The sequence below is a fragment of the Perognathus longimembris genome, chromosome 16 (genome assembly GCF_023159225.1).
Source record: "Perognathus longimembris pacificus isolate PPM17 chromosome 16, ASM2315922v1, whole genome shotgun sequence".
Lineage (NCBI taxonomy): Eukaryota > Metazoa > Chordata > Mammalia > Rodentia > Heteromyidae > Perognathus > Perognathus longimembris.
The window spans coordinates 21486510-21509884 of NC_063176.1; the positions used below are offsets into that span (position 1 = coordinate 21486510).

General features: G+C 34.9%; 1 protein-coding gene across 1 annotated transcript in view; it reads right to left on the reverse strand.

The window, feature by feature from the left end:
- The window catches only part of Cfap299 (cilia and flagella associated protein 299), a 533081-nt gene that overhangs the window by 202012 nt on the left and 307694 nt on the right, over window positions 1-23375 (reverse strand). The window lies entirely within an intron of this gene.

The window sequence follows — 23375 nt, forward strand, 5'->3', positions numbered from 1 at the left end:
TTTCACATTCTGGTTTCTTCACTTTGCTTTCCTTGGACCAAGTTGAACCTATTATACTCAACTATCCCCAACAATGGGAAAGAAATGCTTTCACCAACTTCAACTTTGGGCCTGAAAAGGAGACTCAGCTATAATGCTCTCTGGAGTTCCTGTTTCTGATTATTTGATCCTGTGCATAGCTGGTTAGAGTTTCTAATTCTATCAAGTTTCCTCCAACTATGCCATTATCAACACTGTCTTATCTAATTTTTGACCTATTCTCATTGTCTTCCACCAATTTTTCCAGTACTTAATTTAATCAGTACTTAATGACTGTAAATTTGAATTGATTCTCACAGATATGGTGGGAAATCAAGAAGTCACGTGTTCACCTGTAAACAGCAAGTACACAATTTTAGAATATGTGGATAGATAGATGGTTTGATTTAATTACTAACATCATATGCTTTATGAATGTCATAGAGACTCGACACATTTTCTGGACTCATTTAATTTGTACATGAGAAGGTGCTGTTACTAATATTACCCTCACTTTGCGGTGGGGAAACTGAGGCATAAGTGTCTTGGCTAAGACATGGAACTGGCTTCAGAGCCTATCGTCTTATAGTTGCTATTACATTCCACCATATCTTGACTCATGTTCATATTATTTACACAAACTATATTAATGGAAGAGAACTTTAAGGAAAACAATTGCCCCAATCCATTCTTTCTTTCTGTGTTCTTGCCCACAGATATTTTATTCAGTGTTTAAATAATGTACCCAGATTTTTGCACACTGCTAACAACAGGTGTGAAATCTGAATCATTTACCAGGTGTTGACTTAGTCAAACAAATTTCTTGTTCAACCAGTCTAAGAAATCCTGTGCCCAGTGACCCCACTGACCTTGTCCGTGTTTGTGTTACATTTTATCTAGCTTATGGATGAAAGAACACTACAGGCTTATGCTGGATCAGATTGTCCAGAATCTGAACTACCAGAACATTGGTGACACATGATCCATTCAGCTTGAAGCAGCAATTTAAACTGAGCAGATACATATACAATAATGATAATAGTTGAAGTATGTTAAGAAAAAAGAATAGGAAAAAATAAGTATATTAAGAGTAGACCAGCCCTGGAAGCAGTGTGTCTGACAATTTTGAGAGTTAATTCAGATTACTTTTTTAAGTATTGTAGGTTTATGCTTGTTTAGAACCTTGGCAAATTTTTATTTTGTCTTTATACTTTACTACAGCATAGTTTGCTTTCATTTACTCATAGAACACAACGGCTGTAAGCCAAACATCTTTTAAAAGAGCCACATCCTTTAGTAAATGTAAAACACATGGACAACTGAAACACTTAAACTTTGAAAAGAAAACTGGGTTTTCCTTGTTAGAACTGAGATAGCTATATGTAAAATATATTTTATAGGAATACATTTCTTAGTTTAAACAATTTAGCACACTTTTTCTAACTATTGAAAAAATGTAAACATGTTAATAAACCATAGAATTTATAAAAGTATAAACAGAACTGATATCTACTTTGTAAGATTTTTGAACTTTTAAAGCCAATATTCTACTGATTAGGTATTAAAGTAACCAGGTTCTGATATTCTATATTAATTCTTGAAAACATTTTTGTTGCTTTTGTAAATGATGCTTATAGTCATTTATTTTAATATTTTTGTGAACTTTTAAGTATTGGTAGTTAAAAGTTTAAATACAAGAATGTTTTCCCCCATAAAATTATCAGTCTTAAATTTTACTTGTTCCTAGCCACATAATAATATTCATTGTTTTTGTGTATGAGTGATTGTAGGCAGAAAGAGCATACTGTATAATAACTTTGAAAGTTCCCAAGTGCCTCTTTCCATCGAAAGGAAGATGTTAGGACAGTTCCATATGCACTCATTTTTTTAAAACATTGTTTACTTTATTTCATTTAATTTTTCTGATTCAGCATATTTTTTTCAGTATTGGCTTTCTTTTTTTTTTTTCCAATTTTTATTATCAAACTGAGCATATGCCTAACGTATGAAACTGTAACCTCTCTGAACATATGCACTCATTTTTAGTATGCTAAACATATTAACATTAAAGTTATTTCTCAAAAGTATCTTTATTTTTGTCAGTTATGGGGCTTGAACTCGAGGCCTGGGTGTTTTCCCTGAGCTCTTTTGCTCAAGGCTAACACTCAATGGCTTTGAGACACAGCTCTACTTCAAATTTTCTGGTGGTTAATTGTGTTTCGTGGAGTTTCCTGCCCAGGTTAGCTTTGAACCATAATCCTCAGATCTCAGCCTACTGGGGAGCTCGGATTATAGGTGTGAGCCACGAACACCTGGCTTTTTATAAATATCTTTACACCAATTTAAATCTCTAGCAACTTCATAACGAAAAGAATCAACCAACAATCTTTCCCAGTTCAATTTGTCCATGAAGACTATAATTTAAACTGTAAATAACATACTGAATCTAATAAAAAAATATGGCAGGCATTGTGTGGAATGTTGGGCTTTGTTAAGCTAAAGTGAACCTAGAATACATTTACATAAAAAGCAGAAGAACCAAGAATATCTCCATTTCCTATTAAGCTTGGATTCTTATCTAGGTGGTCTGTAAAGAAATAAAAATATAAGCATGAAGCATAGATTGGTTGGTATTATCTGTTTAGCCAACTAAAAGGGAAGAAATACTTTAACTCTAATATTTGTTATATGGATTGTAAATCCATCAAATAGCCAAACTGTGAAAATTACAGTAAAAAAAAGCAAGGTAAGTGATATGCCAAGAGTGGGGTTTGTTGGTGAGCAGCTGTAACCTAGATATACTTGTCAGCATACAATACTCCTGGTTACTATTGATATTGGCTCTAAATATCCTGATTTTTGAACTGATAGTTCCAAGCTTAAACTATCTGTCCCTCATGGATAATAACTGAAGGTTTGTGATTTGCATGAGGGAACTTCAGAAAGTCCCTCATCAGATTCCTGAGTTTTCCTGCCTCCCAAGACCACTAATCTAATTCATGACAGCTAGAGTTATTGTGGTATATAGCTACATATTTAATGTTACTTTCTTGAACTGGAATCGAGTGCTCCTTTTCTCCCACTTGCAGTTTACTACACAGATAGTTAACTTTTAACCACATGTATGAATCACACACTGAAGTCTTTAAATATTCAAAGTTTAAAAATAACAGAATTACTGCCCACATAAAAGGCATAAAGTTGAATGTAATGTGTGGGACCCTAGAATTTATTTTCTATGACTAGATTCAGGAGTATGAGAATTAAGCAACATTATGAAATAAATACTATAGACACGAGGTATTGACTTATAGTAATGGTGAGTTTGTATATGCACAAATGACAGTTTTAAAAGTCAAAGCAACTAGCTGGGATCCAGTAGCTCATGCTTATAACCGTAGCTGCTCAGTAGGCTGAGTTATAAGGATTGTGATTTGAAGCCAACCTAGGCAGGAAAATCGTTGAGATTCTTATCTCTAATTAGCCACCCAAAACACAACACAAACAAACAAACAAACAGAAGTGAAGCTGTAGCTAGCATTCAGCAAAAAGACTTCAGGGACTAAAGGCTCTAAATTCAATCCCTAAAATTTATTGAAATCCTTTGTATTTCTCAATGATACTCAAGCAAATGCTAGAAATAGGTAAGTGTTTTCCAATGAAAGTAGGAATTATGTGTGTGTGTGTGTGTAGACACAAGTTTACTTCTGGGTAATATGAACATCAATAGAAACACATACATATTTCTTTCTTAGAACTGTCTAATACAGAACTCAATTGGATAATGTCACCTATTTTTCTAATGTTCATATTTTAAAATAAATAGGTTATGTATGCAGACCAGTTGAACTTTATAAACAACCCAATTAGAGCAGAATGTTAGGACTGACTGAACATGTATTTTTAAGTAATCTGAATGGGCATGAGTAATTGGAATCTAAATCTTCTTTTCACTTTTTTTTTTTAGTTTGGAATCTTTTTTTTAAGTTTTTATTATAAAACTGATGTACAAAGAGGTTACAGTTTCATAAGTTAGGCATTGGATACATTTCTTGTACTGTTTGTTACCTTGTCCCTCATACCCCCCTCCCCACTCCCCCTTACCCTTTCCCCGCCTGAGGTGTTCAGTTCACTTACACCAAACAGTTTTGCAAGTATTGTTTTTGTAGTTGTTTCTCTTTTTTTACCCTGTGTCTCTCAATTTTGGTATTCCCTTTCAATTTCCTAGTTCTAATACCAGTATACATGGTTTCCAATATACTCAAATAAGATTACAGAGATAGTGTAGATACAATCACAGGAAGGTGATACAAGAACATCATCAATAGTAGGAGCTACAGATACACATGGGATGTTGAAAGTAGTTACAACTGTGATATAACAATTGTTTCCATAACATGGAGTTCATTTCACTTAGCATCATCTTATGTCATCATAAGGGTATAGCTATTGGGTTCTTGTGATCCTCTGCTGTGACTTGCCTAAACCTGTGCTAATTATTCCCAATAAGGGAGACCATCGAGTCCATGTTTCTTTGGGTCTGGCTCACTTCACTTAGTATAATTTTTTCCAAGTCCTTCCATTTCTTACAAATGGGGCAATGTCATTCTTTCTGATAGAGGCATAAAATTCCATTGTGTATATGTACCACATTTTCCTGATCCATTCGTCTACGGAGGGGCATCTGGGTTGGTTCCAGATTCTCGCTATGACAAATTGCACTGCAATGAACATTTATTTCTAGCCAAAAATACTTATCCAAATTATTCTGCTTCCAACAGTGAGAATTGACTACATTTGTAAATTCACTACTATGTCTTGGAAATAATGCTTACTATTGATAATTAAATCTAATATCAGAAGAAAATATTTTAGATCTGGTATTCAGCTAAGATTTTCTGAATAACTATTACGTACCAGGTGTAATTAAAAAAAAACACATATGGGGACATGAACTTGAAGAAGAGCTGGCAGCTATATTTGAAAAGTTCACATCAATTTGATGGAAACTAATGGAATATCACAATGGCTAGAATGAGATAAAGTTACGTCAAAACTATAAGGAAGATACTAGTAAAGGAAAAGCTGAGTGTGTCTAAGGAAACACTTCATCATCCCAACTTACAGCATACTGGAGAAAAAAGGAAGATATAAAGATTCTTTTAGGAAGGAGTAAAAAAAATTATGCATATACACAGGCATGGAATGTTGAGACAATGAGGAAATGTACAAAGTTTTGTTAGAATGTTGAACAAAAAGGTATGATGTGACAAAATGCATGCTCACAACATAAATCAGGGGTATCATCCCAGACCTGAAATTCTTCGTTGACTTATCTTTTTGCTTAAAATAAATCTAACTTCTCTTTTGAAGTATGTGATCCCTTGAATGCTCTTTCTTTTCCCCCTTATTTGCAACATGCTTTTCCTTCCATGCCACATTACATGATACAGAAACTATTTTAGCAGTTATTTACCAGGTGCTGGGATTGTGCAATAAACAAAATGAGTTCTGCCTCAGGATCTTTACATGCATTGTTCTTTTAAATTAAAACACATTCTTCATTATTTAATAAGCAGGTCTTATAGTTGAAGTGTCAGCTCCTGTATTCACAAAAGGAAAGGATTCCTTTTACATGTGACATAGTGACATACTCTCTTCATGTACACTGATGTATCTACAATATCTACAAGAGTACTTGATTCAGAGAAAGTAATCTAGTAAGTGTTTTGAAGGACTGAATAACATTAAACACAAATCATAAGTGCATGGTGTATGTGTGTGTGCGTGCGCACACACACACACACACACACACACACACACACACACACACACACACACACGCCAATCCTGGAGCTTGAATCCAGGGCCTGGGCACTGTCCCTGGATTTTTTTTGCTAAAGGTTAGCATTCTATGACTTGAGCCACAGTGCCATTTCCAGTGTTTTTTGATGGTTAATTAGAGATAAGAATCTCACAGACTTTCCTATGCCAGAGGACTTTGAGCCACAATTCTCATATCTTAGCCTCCTGAGTAGCTAGGATTATAGGCCTGAGCCACCAACACCATGTTTGTTTGTTTGCCATTTTACTAAATTCCTTTAATAATATATTTTACTTAATTCTATTTTGTCTGTGGTCTCCCCAAACTAGTTTTTCTTGCTTGCATATTCCCACAATAATTATATACTATCTGGCACATAACGTGTGAAGAAGCCATGCCAACGGTTCACGAAGAATTGTATACTTTCTTGGTTTTGTCTTTTTCTTCCTTTTGTCCTGTTATGGGAGGCAATAAAGAAATGAGTTAGGTTTGAACTCTTACTTAGGTTTGAACTTAGGTTTGAAACTATTAGGTTTGAACTTGTTAACTTTGTTACTCTTGATATTTCTTGAGAAATATTAAATGAGATAGTTTGTAATTTCTTAAGAAGAGATTTGAAGTTTTCTGTTTTCAAAAATTGAAATCAAGTGGGAAGACAATATTATTTTAGGAAACAACAAAGTACATTTTTCTAAAAATGGAGGTCACATGTGGGAATACACAAAAGTTTACTTTATATTTTTGAAGCATACTTAGAAATATCCTGCCATTGTTATGATGAATATTTCATAGGAGAGTGATTATTATATTGATTTCAGAAAACTACACAAAATTACAATGTACTTTGCAAGCTCTATTACGAACCCCAATTTTTTGTGTTTGTTTATTCATTTATTCATTCATCTATTCATTCTTAACCCCACGTTTTAAGAACAAAATCAAAAATACTTTAAAAAAATACTTATTAATGGCAACTCTGAGAAATAAACTTCTCCCATCACTTTCATTTGCATAGTTAGCATGAGTACATGAATATATAGTATGTGTACATGTAACATATATAAATAATATATGTGTATATTATATACATTCACAATTTATTATAAAAATTATATATGTATATATGTACATACACACATACATGTAGCTCTGAAGTTCACAAAAAGTAATATAATGAACATTAAAATTAGCTAGGTTAACAGAAAATTATATATTGGAAATTCCTAGAGCATTAAATTTATAATTAAATTTAATTTACCTGGGAGTTAAAGCTGAATATAAAATGATGGTCAAAAGAGAATGCCAAACACAAAGAACTCATATGGTCATTCTGGACTAGGATGTTGTTTAGTCAATCCTATATGTGATAGCTCATAGAAATATGATAGAGCTGGGAATATGGCTTAGTGGTAGAGGGCTTGCTTGGCATGCATGAAGCCCTTGGTTTGATTTCTCAGTACCACATCAACAAAAAAAGCCGGAAATGTCACTGTGTCTCAAGTGCTAGCCATGAGCTTACAGTGCCCAGGCCCTGAGTTCAAGCCTCAGGCCTGGCAAAAATAAAATTAAAATTAAATAAAAAAGAAATATGTGATAAAATATGGAGATTATCACTCTCATGGTCCCATGATGCTTCTAAAGTGCCAGGTTGTAAAGGCAGAGATAATAACAAAATTTTCCTACAAAGCGATAAGTAGAAAATAGTTTAGATTGTTGTGAGTCAAAGGAACATTTGAGGATGTTCAGGTAGTTAAAAAATGAGCACATTTTCTTGGTGACATTCAAACAATAATTATAGGTTATTACTTTTGGTAAGGAATGTTTACTAATCACACATACAATTCTTTGTGGTTTCAAGAATACCTTGCTTAATTTGGGATCAATATTGTTCTGTCATCAAAATCAAGTGCCAATTCCCATGTTTAATTCTGACGAAAATGAGATTTTGCATATTTCCTCTTGGAAAATCTATTTTTTTCTTTTGTTCACACACATAGATCTTGCCAAGTACTGGTATCAGTTCACAATGATATGATTTAATTGAGCATATTCACTGCTTGAAAGACATTACAGAATTCTATTCCATTTTTCTCAGTATTTTCCTCTTAGTTTGTGATTACAATATAGATTAATCATTTCCAATTGAAAATTATGTGTAAATTTCTGAACTGCACATCAAAAAACTATGGAAATTTCCTTTGTACTTGAAAAATACAACTAGATCTGTAGTTTGAGTTGGGAAAATATGTCTGCAGTGAATTTCTGTGGAAATGCTCATGTCTTTTTATTTCTTCTTTTTGTTCTTCCCTTTTATTTCACCTCCTGACAGCATGAATATGCATGAAATACCTTGATATTACTGAGATGTGGTAGAAAGGTGACTTCTCATATCCCCATTCCTGAGATCTGAGTCATGAGAATATCACACATGGCCTCTATGGTAGCATTTTAATGTTGCTATGATAGTGTGTAAACAGCCACAAATGAGTAGACTCTGAAATCCTTGGGAAACTGAACAAGATAGAGTTTACTCTCATGCATAAGCCTCAATGTGTAAATCTTTTAAATTTGGTGGTGAAAACCAGAGATACTAATTCTGAGAATGATTTGATAGACTTGATTCTGGCTTGAAGAGGGAAAGGGTCAAGTAGAAAAATGAGGACAAACTTTAGATTCTAAGAGCGATCTCTGGCTAACAGCCAGTAAAGAAAACTTGGTCTTCTGTCCCACAACTGAAAAGAATTGGATTCTGCCAACAACAAAAATAACTTGGAAGTGGATTTTTCCCAAGAGTCTTCAAATGAGAACTTAGCTTGGCAAATACCTTGCTTGTAGCCTACAGATCTGTAGCTAAGAAATGGGTGATGTTTTAAAGCAGCCATGTTTATGATAATTTGTTACAGAGAGATAGAAAAAGTGGTATATTTGACTCAAATCATGTATGTTGTTACTAAAATGACTTCACTACAGTAAAATTTCACATATACTCCTTGTTTTATATATCATTTAGGTTAAATCTAAGCAAACTCTTCTGCTTAAAGAAAACATATTTCCAAAGCCACTTCCTATATAAATACAGTGGCTGAGAGTGGTTCTTCCTATTTAGCTCTGAGTAAAATAATTATAAGAAAACTAAATGACTTAATATGATAAGGCCGCTCAAGATAGCCTATTTCTGCTATTTCTGTTTTAGTCAAAAATCGCTCTTGGGTGAACACCTGAAAGAGTCAAAGTCAGCATCCAATAGAGATAGCTGTATCCCTAAGAATATTATAGCTAACTTATGGAATCAGAGTTTAACAACAGATGAATGTGTACAAGAATGTTTATATGCATATTATTTTTCAGTTACATAAAAGTGATGTGTATATCTTCGGGAGGGTTTGGGGAGAGTACAGAACTCAAGGGAAAAAGTGCAGCAGTTGAGCTCACTGGACACTGATGAGAGTGAGCTATACAATTGATGGGTGAATATGAGAAAGGGACTGGGAGAGAATGAAGGAATGAAGAATGAAGGAAAGGAAGACACTATGAGAGGAAACTAACTCATTGTGTGACTCATGTAAGTAATCCCTTTGTACATCACCTTGGTAATAGCAATAAAGTAAATAAAAGTGAAATTGTGTCACAAAAAACCATGGGACTAGAAAAATTAAATAAAATATCCATTTACAATTTTGGTCTCATAATCCCCAAAATATTTTCCACAAAATTCCTAAACTATTGTTTTAAACAGCTTTACATTTTCGTTTTTCATGTTTGTAAAGTTCTCATCATAGAGGTCTTTCACTTCTTTGGCTAAGGTTATTCCTAGGTATTATATGTTTTTTGAGGCTCTTGGAAAAGGAGTTGCTTTCCTGATTTCGGCCTCGGTCATCAGTTCATTAGCATATAGAAAGGCCAGTGGTTTTTGACGGTTTATTTTATATCCTGCTACTTTGCCAAAGTTTTGGATTAGCTCTAGTAACTTGGGAGTAGGGTCTATGGGGTTCTTAATATATAGGATCATGTCATATGCAAAGAGAGAAAGTTTAACTTCATCTTTTCCTATTTGGATGCCCTTTATGTTTCCTTCTTGCCTAATTGCTCTGGCTAGGAATTCTAGTACTATGTTGAAGAGGAGAGGAGAGAGAGCGGACATCCCTGTCTTGCTCCTGATTTTAAAGGGAATGGCTTTAGTTTTTCACCATTTAGAATTATGCTTGCTGTTGGTTTGTCATAGACTGCTTTTATTATATTCAGGAATGTTCCCTGCAATCCCAATTTTTCCAGGGCTTTTGTCATAAATGGGTGCTGGATTTTATTGAATGCCTTTTCCACATCTAGAGATTCTTTACCTTGTTCCAATTGATGTAATGGATTACATTAATTGACTTGTGTATATTGAATCAACTTTGCATCCCTGGAATGAATCCAGTTTGATCATGGCATATGATTTTTTACATAGTTTGTAAATTTGTACCAATTAATCTGCTTTATACATATTTTCAACACTATCATTTGTAATATCTTATCTGATTCTATTTCAGGTTGTAATGAATTTGTGGTTTCTCAACTTAAAATTTTCTTGCTTATAGTTCTTCCACCAATACTATTTATATATAGGCTAATTTTTCAGTCACTTTACACTCAAAACTGACTTCTCAAATAAACATGGAAACAACATAGACACCAGCTTTAGCTTCACTAAGAACCTTTTCATATCATGATTGATGTTATTCCCAACAATCTCATGTCTTTGACCAACTGTTTTCATAAAAAGGGTAATGGTCCTAAATAAGTTTATTTTCCCCGGATAAATTTCTTTAGTCACCACTAGAAAACATGATTCCATTATCTCATTATAACTTACTTGCTTGATTAACAAATGAATGACTTAAAATCTTTGGTTTCATTTCCTTTTTTATTTTTTTTTTACTTTAAATTTTCTAATGGTACCTAAGTTCTGGCAACATAAGGATGAGAGCCTACCTTGGGATAATAATGTTGATATACATTATTTTACTATGACTCAAATAAGCATAATAAGCATAATTCTTTGCTTATATTATGTTATGACTAAATGTGTGGCACCTGAAATATTATTGAGACATTAATTGTGTCATTGTGATTAGTACTGAACAGAGAACAATCAAAAATGAATCTTTCTACTTCTTAGCTTTGTTGCTGAATTAATGAACAGCAATGGATAATAAACCAGTGAGTACATTTCTTGTCAAACTTGTTACCTCCTCCCTTATTTTTCTCTCACCTTACTGCCTCCCCAATTCCCTCCCCCACCCAAGTTGTACAGATAAGTTTATAGAACATTGTCTTGTAAGGATTGCTCTAGCATTTGTTCACCTTTTACCATTTGTCTCACCAATTTGATGTTCCCCTTCCCTCCCCTGATTCAGACAAACATGTTTACAATACCCAGGGTACCAAAATCAAATAGAGTGACAACAGGGGCTAAACCATAAAGAAGAAAAACAAAAGACGAAGACATAATTTCACATAGTTCATTGAAAACAACAACAATGATAAACCACTGATTTACATAACTTGGAGTTCATTTTGCTTAACATCATATTATGTGATTATATGTACATAGCTATTGAGGTATTATGACCATCTGCTAGGAATCATGAGATATTCTTCTTCCTTTGAATTCAATCATTTCAAATTATAAAAACTATTAAACCCTACAAACAAAGCAGTAGGCCAAATGTGGCCCCCAGTCCATGGTTGTGAGCGCCTCTTAGCTTAAATGCTCCATGCTTAAAAGCAAAACAGGACATAGCAATCTGTCAAGGTCTCCATGTGTCATCATACAAGTCATATTTAATATGACTCTGGACATACACAAAACACAAGTAACACCACTTTGCTTAAGCCTCAATGTAAGCTGATAAAAGATTCCAACACAGAAAGCTTCAGACTGGCTCCTTGAGGCAGCATGTCTTAATGTGTGGTCCAAGGATCAAACATTTGGGGAAATGGAACACTTAGTAGAAATACATATTCATATTTCCTCCAATTTTATTTAATTAGGACTCCAAACCTTTAGTATTCTATCACGTTTTCTTTCTCTATTCCAAAGTACATGATTAACTTTATGAAACTGGAGATAGGTTGATAAGGACCAAATCAGCACTTCAGGCCAATGCATGAAACATGCATGTAACTTATTATTATATATAATGAAAGAAAATCACATATATACACATATATGTATGCACATATACATACATATACATAAGACACATACATTGCATTCACAATATGCAAATGTATAGACATGTAATTATACATAGAAATATCAAACCAACTGGAATAAACCCACTCAATAAATATACCTAATAAATTCATGCTAGAACAAAAGGAAACTAGGAAAATTAGTCTTATATGTACAATAAACATGCTTTTGGGGGATACTGAGAGTTAGCCCTAGAGCTTTGCATGGTAAGGGCTCTACCACTAAAGCCACATTCCAAACATGTGTGCCAAATATGTATATATAATACAAACACATACATGTAATCTGCTATTGAAACAATTGCTACATGAAAGTAGGTATTCAACTTAATTTTGTTAAATAATTTTATTTGACCCTTCATGTTATTATTTAGGCTATAATTTCATGTGTAAGGTCTATTATTGTTAGAAGTTTGTATATTTTTATGTTGGGAAAATATCAGGAGATACTTTATTTGCCTCCCCAAATCTTGCTTTTGGTAAAACCTTTATTGCCTTTAACTTAGAAGTTACGCTGTGGGGCCAAGACTAATATAAGTCAATTTTCATTTAACTTTTGAAAACACAGGGGTTTGGAAAATACCTTCATTTGTTTTAATGAAAATTTTTATTGTTTTATATGCTCATAAAAACTCACACTGAAATATGAGAAGAAACAAAAATTTGCTTGAGACGTAGCACAGACCATAGAGAAGAGAGACCAGTAATAATGAACATTTTTCAATGAATGTGTCTGGCTCCACTTGCTTAGAAAATTCTATATTTGAAGTCAAATTAGACTATGAAGTAAAATCTTAATTTTTAACATTTCATGACATTCGTATAAATATGAACATTGCCATGCCCTACCTTGCACATTTAAGCACAGTTGAAACTATTGAATGCTCATTTAGAGGAATACCAGTTTTTATTGATTGCATAAATATTCCAAAATTAACAAAAAAAAAATAGCAATGGACAAAATCTCACTGCCTTAACAAATTAATCTTCTCAGTTTCTGTGATAAATATATTCATTGATTTTTATTGTTGCTAATCACAATGTGGATAAGACTTTGTGACCTCTATATTCACAAAAATGTCTCATGTAGCTTCATTAATATCTTAGGAGTCATTGAATGGTGTTAAGCAAATAAATTTATATATAGTCTCCTATCAATTGGTGATTTCAAAAAAAATAATCATAGGAAATCTAATTATAGCAGGGATCTGGTGGCTCTTCCCTATAGTCCTAACTACCCCGGAGGCCAAGATCTGAGAACTGTGATTCAATGTTAACCCAGACAGGAAAGTCTGTGGTCTCTTCTCTCCAATTAACTGCCCAAATAAGTCAAAAGTGATATTGAGGCTTAAGTGATAGAGTGCTAGCCATGAGTAACAACCTCAGGGAGAAAGCCCCAGGCTATGTTCAAGCCTCAAGGTCAACACACACACACACACACACACACACACACACACACACACACACAAACTAGTCACATATCCCCAACTATTAGATGGAGATTTGCATTGGAAAGGAAGAAATGACTCTCCCTTTTAGATCTCTTTTCCAGTGGCTATTTTCACACCACTGACTCAGTAGTTGGTATAGCAATGGTTAAGGAATGTGGGTTTCTGCTTTTTCTAGGCACACAACTACACTATGTTCTCAGATTCCTTCACAATTGGATTGGGCCACATGATAGACTTCTGGACAGTGAAGCATAAGCATAAATAATGTACTACACTTTCAGGTTAGTCCATCACATTTCTCATAGATCAACTTCTCTGATATTTTTAGACATCTTCTTAGAAAGGGACAAATGTACACTTTTAGAGCATAAGATATGAAGATGGCTCCAATAACCTGGGTCTCTGAATGATTGAGTGGAACAAATTATGTACTACTGAACTGGAATTTCATTGACTTGAATTGTCCAGAGTGGATGTGTGAGCAAATAAAATTTCCAGTTGTTGAAACATTTATAATTGGTGGAGTCAATGTACTTTAGCTACCCTACTTAACATAATGAGGGCTACAATTATTTCTCCAACTCTGTGTTGATATTGACGTCTTTATCTTTGATAATTACTTCTTAATCCTATATTGAAGCCTAAAGATAGTTACTCTGTGCTTTAGTAGCCATAAATGACAAATGAATGAGATTTATTCAACTTACACAATCATATGTTAACTAGCCAAAATGGCCATTTCATTTTGAAGACATAGACATAATTCTTGACTGACAACTCTCATAATAGAAAATCATGCATATGGACATTTTACAAACAGAATGAAGCTCAGAAATGGTGGGACAAAGGGTGAACTAATTCAATAGTGATACTCACTAGACACTGTTTTGGAAATGAACTATACAACTTTGGGGGAAAGAGAGGGAGACACGGGTTGGCACTCTTCAAAAAGAAATGTACTGAATATGTTACTGTAACCCCTCTGTACATCACTTTTACAATAAAAATAAAAATTAAAAAATGAGTTAGAATTGACTGAAACTTCTACAAGCATTTTGCTATATCTATCTACACACATAGTTCCATCTAAAAAGCCATAATTGTAACATTAGATTCTTTTGGAACCCAATATTTATCCATTTTATTATAAAAGCCTTGAAGGAATTCTACTTCTAGAATTCCGGGAATGTTTTATTTCTTTCCAAAAATAACACTGACCTATCATTAAACCCATTTTCTTCTATGTTTATCATCAGTCTAGCCATAAAGTAGCGGTACATACCATATCTTAGAACTGAAAAAAAAACAACTATGAGAATCTATGACTGGACCCTACATCATCTCTATATGTATCTAATCACAAGTAAGTCTCAATTTAACTTTGACAACCTACCTTATTTTCAATGATAGTTCTTCCAGAACTTCTTAAGTGTCTATCACTAACCCTGCATTTCTAATTTTCAGCAGTTAAATACAAGACATCCTACATGGCTTCCTCAAATTCCTCAACTTTCACCTACCTTTATCATCAGATGAATGTCCCTCCTTACTTCCCCTAACAGATGAATGAAGGTGCATTATGTCCATCATGCCTTATCTCATGCCACCTGCACTACAGAAACAGGCTACCATAACCCATAACTCCATTTATTTCCACCTCCTCCTGTTTTGTCTATTTCATTTTCCGTTTTTCTCATCACATGCAGTCTTTTTTTTGGCAAAATTCAACATATCCATATACATATATGCAAAATACACACATCACACACATAAACTTTTAGTCATTTTTTACTAAGAAATGTTTAAAAGAATCATTTATACATCCCATGTCCTATCTCCAGCAACTGGTCTTTTATTATGCCTTAATCGAGATAATTGATAAAATGGGCTGAACATTGCAGTTGAAGATGGGTGAAAGATATTCACAGAAGCAGAAGCAAAATAGTACAATAGACAAGTCTAGAGGAAAATATTCTTCTGAGAGAGTAGGATTATGTTGTTATGGGGAAAAGATCAAAGAAAGAGCTGGAAAGTAAAATAGAGTGTAGAGAACACATGTATCGAGATTTATACAGCATATAAATGGTTTTGTTTCAATTATTTATAAGTAATTAAATACTTCACAATATCTGAAAGCATGAGTACATGAGCTGACTGCATCTTAAATCCTAGAGAAAAGGTAAGTGAAAGACTCAGCTTCTCTTCCCAGTCTTACCGCTCAGTATTTTCCATTTCTTCTCACTTCTTGTTATTATAATCTTCTGCATTTACACCCAATGAAATGATCAATGTCTTTGTCACAGAATGCATATTTGACAGCTTTATTTGCCACTGTCAAAACTGAAATTTTCACAGGACATTATGCACAAGTCATATGACACATGGGGAAGGTGGGAAAAGAAATCTGAATTTGTACGTAACCCATTAATAAAGGATTATCTGCCTAACACATAAGAAACAAGTACTTACAGTCACTTCCAGAATTTCCCATTGACTGTGATATGATATGCTTTGATTACAACAGGAAACTTCTGGAGCCATTAATTCAAAGTTACAAATATATGTGCTCATTTAGGAGGTAAAATGGTATATTTGTCACTTTTGCTTCTGAACTTTTTCATGGAGTTATGATGTAAAATGATGTTTCCAGAGTTTGATGAAGCAAGTCTATAGTTGGCCTAATATGTGCATAACTACTGATAGGAAATAACAATGTAGTATTTGTTGGTTGTTTTCTATGTTCTGGACATTGTTCTATAGTTTTGCATTTATTAACCATTTAATTCTTAATATAAAGATATAGCTCAGAGAAGTCACACTTTTGGATTAGGTCCTATAAATAGTAGACAGAACAGGCAGGATTTGTCAGTCAATTTCCAGGCTGTTGCCTTACCATAGCACTGTTGTACCTTTCCTATGGCAACGAAAGTGGATGTGTGTAGATATCCATCCTCTGTCTTAAAAAACATCACAGATACATTATGCAGATAACAAAGGCAAGGAGTGGCTTCACAAAAGTGAGCCAACTTAAGGGAAAAAGAGGTATTACACTTTATTTCCCACTAACAATTTTCATGAATAGTTTGCCTGTTGTCAGGTAGGACATAGGACATTTTTCAGCCATGCACCAGTAGCTCATGCCTGTAATCCTAGCTACTTGGGAAGCAGAGATCAGGAGGATAGCAGTTCAATGCCAGCCTGTGCAGAAAGAGTTCATGAGATCCTATTTCAATAGAAAAGGTTAGGTATATGATATGTACCTGCCATCCCAGCTACAGAGAGAAGAATAAGTAGGAGAATATCCGTGCAGTTGTAATATTGTCAAAGTACTTTATAAGCATGTATGAAAATAGAACAAAAAGCCTGAAAAAATTACTAGTCTTTCTAAAAAAGTTCCACTAACATTTCAATTTTTTCATACTAGTCTGTAAAAAAATTTCCACCAATATCCCTTTTTTTTAAAAAAAAATCAAACCTTTTTGCTTTCACAGTGTGTTTAATTTAAACCCAGATTAATTTCTTAATATTTTTATCCTTAGTTACAAAAAAATGTGGCTCTAGTCTGAATGTAGTTTGTCTCCTCCAAAACTCATGTTGCAACCTGGTTGTTGTGAACTGTTAGTCAGTGGGCCTCTAAGGGGTGATTAGGTCATTAAAAGAGGGATTAACACCACCCTCCCAGGATTGAATTAATTACAAGCTGTTATGAAGCAAGACTACTCCATGTGCTTTTTATCTCTTTCACATGCACCTGCTTGCCTTTCTGCTTTTCCACTATGTTACCATATTAGCCCCTCATCAGAACAGATACTAACTCTGTGCTCTTAATCCCCTAGTCTCCAACACTGTAAATTACAAAAACTTCATTCCCTAATATATTACCTAATGTCAGTTATCTTGTGATACAAACACAAAATGGACCAAGACAGATGTTCGCACTCAATACAGAAATACTAAAGACATCCTGTAATCAATGCCATTTCAAGAATCTAAGAGATTACTTAGCATTTCAGTGATATATAGGAAGATATACTGCCAACTAGATTATTCTTTTCATTAGCATTTCAGACATGGATGAAATATCTGAGGTCATAGTGTTTGTGACAGAAACCAGTGGGTCAACAGGTTAAGATCTAAGCAAAGATAGTGGAGGTCTTCAGCGTAATAAAGAAGACAACTGTAGATTTTTACTGGGATTCACATTTAACATTTCGTAACTGCTTATTAAGTTGCTGTAGGCTATGTCTATGTTAAGGGGCGAGATAGATTCCCCTCAAATCCTACTAAATCAATGTAGGGTTACCAGCGAAGAAACAGACCCCAGTAGGAATGAGACAATGAAATATGTAGGAATTGGAGTCTAACTTCTCTATGAAGGCTACGATTAGCACAGCTTATTTCCATCATACCATTCCAGAAAGTTAAAGCATTTCTTCCACTATGTCATCTTTTCCAAGACTATTACAGAAATATTCCATCAATCCAAATACACATTCAAATGGAATAATTTTGAATTTTACTAAGGTTTATTTGTTAGCAATGACACCATATTTGAAACCTTGCTAACAATTAGCAAGAATAAATGCCTAAGGAAAACAAGTGAGCTGATCACTCACACCTGTAATCCTAGCTACTCAAGAGTCTGAAATCTGAGCATCTTGATTCCAAGCCAGTCAGGCAAGAAAGTCCATAAAAGTCCTATTTCAGTTAACCAGCAAAAAGCCAGAAGTAGAGCTGTGGCTCAACTGGTAGAGTTCTAGGCTTGACCAAAAAGCTCAGGGACAGCACCCAGGCCCTGAGTTCAAGCCCAGAGCCAGTATAGACACACACACACACACACACACACACACACACACACACACACACACACACACTTTTTAATTTTTTTATTGAGATCTCAAATGACTGCTTTAAAAACCTAAAATGAAAAGTATTTGTTATCACTTAGTATGAAAGAGAGGCAGGAAAAAAATACATTCAATAAAATTCCAAAATTTACTCAAATAACAAGGGATAAATAAAATGGCTGTATGGTCTTATCTGGGCACAATGATGTCGAATGACCTAAATATGCTGATTAGTTTGCATTGATGCCAACACTTCCGATATGTGGTAAGGTATTTAACCCTACTCCATTTAAGAATAACTCAGTACTTCACGTAAGTATAGAGAAAAAATTCAAATCTTTCAATATTCCCAAGAGAATATTTTGCCATGAGTTTCTTTAATTGGTAAATTTATTTTCTTAACAAATAAAAATGCTTGAGTGAACCAAATCCTTGAACAAATCAAGTTCTGATTCATCAAATACATGTAAAAAGAGATTATGGAAAAACAAGCAACTATAATGATAAAAGTATGCCTGCCGTTATGCTATACTAGAGAAAAATACAACGTAAGCAATGATAACTTCAGAGTCTTGCAATACATTTGAATAAATTTAAAAAGCTTGAGATTTGAGAGTGAACATTACAAAAAATAAAGCTGTTTCTTAATATCTTCAGCATTAATGTACGCTTTTTTCTACCTCACCTCATTTTCCTACCTGTTTGAAAAGATACACCCTGGAAGCATGTACAGGACTTAAGGTCATTCCTGACCTACATGAATTGAATTCCTGCCTCATAACACCAATAAAATCTGGCCACATAGAAAGAACAAAACTGCTCCTTCACAAGATGGTAGAAATTTGGCACATGACTTGGGGTTTGTTTAAATAATCTGATTAATATTATCACCTTGGCACATTTATTATTTATCATTATTCTATTTTATTTGCCTATAAAATGTAGAAGCATACGTTCTGTTTTAGAAGTCTGCTGTGAACTGATAGGGATACTCTCCAAATCAGGAAAATACTGCATACCTAAACAAGGGAAAAGATAGTGCAAGGGGTTCAATGCCCACCAACATTTCTGCAGGGATTTACCTTACAATTATCTCATAAACCAGACTCAAGCTTTGAAAAAAAAAAGTTTAGAGATACCAATAAAATCTTGCTATATTTCCTGCCTTAAAAGAGAGTACTTAAATAGATCATATCTAAGATTATTCTTTTTTTTTTTCTATTTTCATTTGGCAGCTTTTAATGTGTGCACACCAGGAATGAGGGGGAAATAGATAGGACCTTGCTGGGCAGGAGGCAGGGTCTGGACTCAGCTCCTGCGGGATGCAGACAAATGGCCTCATTGCTCTGAATCACAGTGATGTAGCTCTTGGGTGAGATGGACTTGTCATTTTCTCCCAGATATGTGGTCTTTATTCTTTTTTTTTTTTTTTCGAGGCATTTCCATCAATTTATTTTTTTTTCTCAAATTTTTATTATCAAACTGACGTACAGAGAGGTTACAGTATCATACGTTGGGCATTGGATACATTTCTTGTACTGTTTGTTGCCTTGTCCCTCATGCCCCCCTCCCTCCCCCCCTTTCCCTCCTCCCCCCTGGTGTTCAGTTCACTTACATCAAACAGTTTTGCAAGTATTGCTTTTGTAGTTATTTCTCTTTTTTTACCCTGTGTCTCTCGAATTTGGTATTCCCTTTGAATTTCCTACTTCCAATACCAGTAAACACGGTTTCCAATATACTCAGATAAGATTACAGAGATAGTGTAGGTACAAACATAGGAAGGTGATACAAAACATTATCTATAATAGAAACTACACATACACATAGGACGTTGAAAGTGGTTACAACTGTGATATATCACTTGTTTCCATAACATGGAGTTCATTTCAATTAGCATCATCTTATGTGTTTCTAAGGGTATAGCTATTGGGCCTTGTGATGCTCTGCTATGGCTTGCCTAAACCTGTACTAATTATTTCCAATAAGGGAGGCCATAGAGTCCATGTTTCTTTGGGTCTGGCTCACTTCACTTAGTATAACTTTTTCCAAGTCCTTCCATTTCCTTACAAATGGAACAATGTCATTCTTTCTGATAGAGGCATAAAATTCCATTGTGTAAATGTACCACATTTTCCTGATCCATTCATCTATGGAGGGGCATCTGGGTTGGTTCCAGCTTCTTGCTATGACAAATTGTGCTGCGATGAACATTGTTGTGCTGGTGGCATTACTGTGATTTTGTTTGTGGGCTTTTGGATAGATACCCAACAGTGGGGCTGCTGGGTCATAGGGGAGTTCTATATTGAGCCTTCTGAGGAATCTCCATACTGCTTGCCAGAGTGGCTGAACCAGTTTACATTCCCACCAACAATGAAGTAGGGTTCCCTTTTGGCCACATCCCCTCCAACAATTGTTATTATTAGTTTTCTTGATATATGACATTCTTGCTGGGGTGAGATGGAATCTCAATGTTGTTTTGATTTGCATTTCCTTTATGGCCAGTGATGTAGAGCATTTTTTCATATGTCTATTGGCCATTCTCATTTCCTCATCAGAGAAGTTTCTTTGTAAGTCTTTAGCCCACTTGATGAGGGGGCTATTGGTTCTTTGCAGTTTTGTTTTGGAAGAAGGTAATTTTTTTAGTTCTGCATATATTTTAGAGATGAGGCCTTTGTCTGTTGAATGTCTGGTAAAGATCTTCTCCCAGTCTGTGGGCTTTCTGTTTATCTTGAGAGCTATGTCCTTTGCCATGCAGAAGCTCTGGAGTTTGATGCAGTCCCATTTGTCCAACCTTTCTTTGATTTGTAGCCTTTCAGGGTCTTTGTTAAGGAAGTTCTGTCCTGTGCCAAGGAGCCCAAGTGTTTCTCCTACTCCTTCCTTTAGTGTCTTCAGGGTGCCTGTTTTGATTTCAAGGTCTTTAATCCATTTGGAATTGATTTTGGTGCAGGGTGATATATAAGGATCTAGTTTTAGTTTGTTGCATGTGTTGAGCCAGTTTTGCCAGCACCACTTGTTAAAGAGGCTATCTTTCTTCCATACTATTGTTTTAGCTCCTTTATCAAAGATTAAGTAGGCGTAGTTCTGTGGGTTTAATTCTGGGTCTTCAATTCTGTTCCATTGGTCTTCAGGCCTGTTCCGGTGCCAATACCAAGCTGTTTTTATTACTATAGCTTTATAATACAGCTTGAAGTTGGGTATTGTAATTCCTCCAGCACTGTTCTTTCTGCTTAGGAGTGTTTTTGCTATTCTAGGTCTTTTATTGTTCCATATGAATTTCTGGATTGCTTCCTCTATTTCATTAAAGAATGGTGTTGGGATATTAATGGGTACTGCATTGAATTTGTAGATAGCCTTTGGCAATATTGCCATTTTGATTACATTAATCCTCCCAATCCAGGAGCATGGGAGGTTTTTCCATTTTCTTAGTTCTGACTTAATTTCATTTTTCAAGCTTTTAAAGTTCTCTTCAAAGAGGTCTTTCACTTCTTTGGTTAAGGTTATTCCTAGGTATTTTATGTTTTTGGGGGCTATTGCAAAAGGAGTTGCTTTCCTGATTTCAGCCTCGGTCTTCGGGTTGTTAGCATAGAGAAAGGCCGTTGATTTTTGAAGGTTTATTTTATATCCTGCAACTTTGCCAAAGTTTTGGATCAGCTCTAGTAGCTTGGGGGTAGAGTCTATGGGATTCTTTAGGTATAGGATCATGTCATCTGCGAAGAGAGAAAGTTTAACTTCATCTTTTCCTATTTGGATCCCCTTTATATTCTCTTCTTGCCTAATTGCTCTGGCTAGGAATTCTAGTACTATGTTGAAGAGCAGGGGAGAGAGTGGACATCCCTGCCTTGTTCCTGATTTTAAAGGGAATGGCTTTAGTTTTTCACCATTTAGAGTTATGCTTGCTGTTGGTTTGTCATAAACTGCCTTGATTATATTCAGGAATGTTCCCTGGAATCCCAGTTTTTCCAGGGCTTTTAGCATAAATGGGTGCTGGATTTTATCGAACGCTTTTTCCGCATCCAGCGATAAAACCATGTGGTTCTTTACCTTGCTCCGGTTGATGTGGTGGATTACATTAATTGACTTGCGTATATTAAACCAGCTTTGCATCCCTGGGATGAATCCAGTTTGATCGTGGTGTATGATTTTTTTGATGACCTGTTGAAGTCGATTGGCCAGAATTTTGTTGAGAATTTTTGCATCTGTGTTCATCAGGGAGATTGGTCTGTAGTCCTCTTTCCGTGATGAGTCTCTGCCTGGTTTTGGGATGAGGGTTATACTGGCTTCATAAAATGAGTCTGGCAGTGAACGTTCTCTTTCAATTTCATTGAAGAGTTTGAGAAATATTGGAGTGAGTTCTGTTTTGAAGGCCTTGTAGAATTCTGCGGTGAATCCATCTGGACCTGGGCTTTTCTTGGATGGGAGATCATTTATTGCTGTTTCTATTTCAATACTGGATATGGGTCTGTTTAGAAGGTTTAAGTCTTCATAGTTGAGTTTGGGGGTATCAATTTTTTCTAGGAAATCATCCATTTCTTCCAAGTTCTCGAATTTGTTGGCATAAAGGTTTGCAAAATAGTCCCTTATTATTTTCTGAATTTCGGTTATTTCTGTGGTGATGCTACCTGTTTCATCTCTTATCTTGTTTATTTGAGTGTGCTGCCTTCGTTCTTTGGTCAGGTTTGCCAGGGGTCTGTCTATCTTGTTGATTTTTTCAAAGAACCAACTCTTTGTTTTGTTGATTCTTTCGATGGTTTTTTTCGTCTCTAATTGATTTAATTCTGATTTGATTTTAATTATTTGCTTCCGTCTATTGACTTGGGGTTTGGCTTGCTGTTCTCTCTCCAGAAAATTAAGGTGCTTCCTTAAATTACTGAGTTGCTGTTTCTCCAGTTTGTTGATGTATGTACTCAGAGATATAAATTTTCCTCTGAGTACTGCCTTTGCTGTGTCCCAAAGGAGCTGGTACTTTGTGCCCTCAACTTGGTTGAAGTCCATAAACCT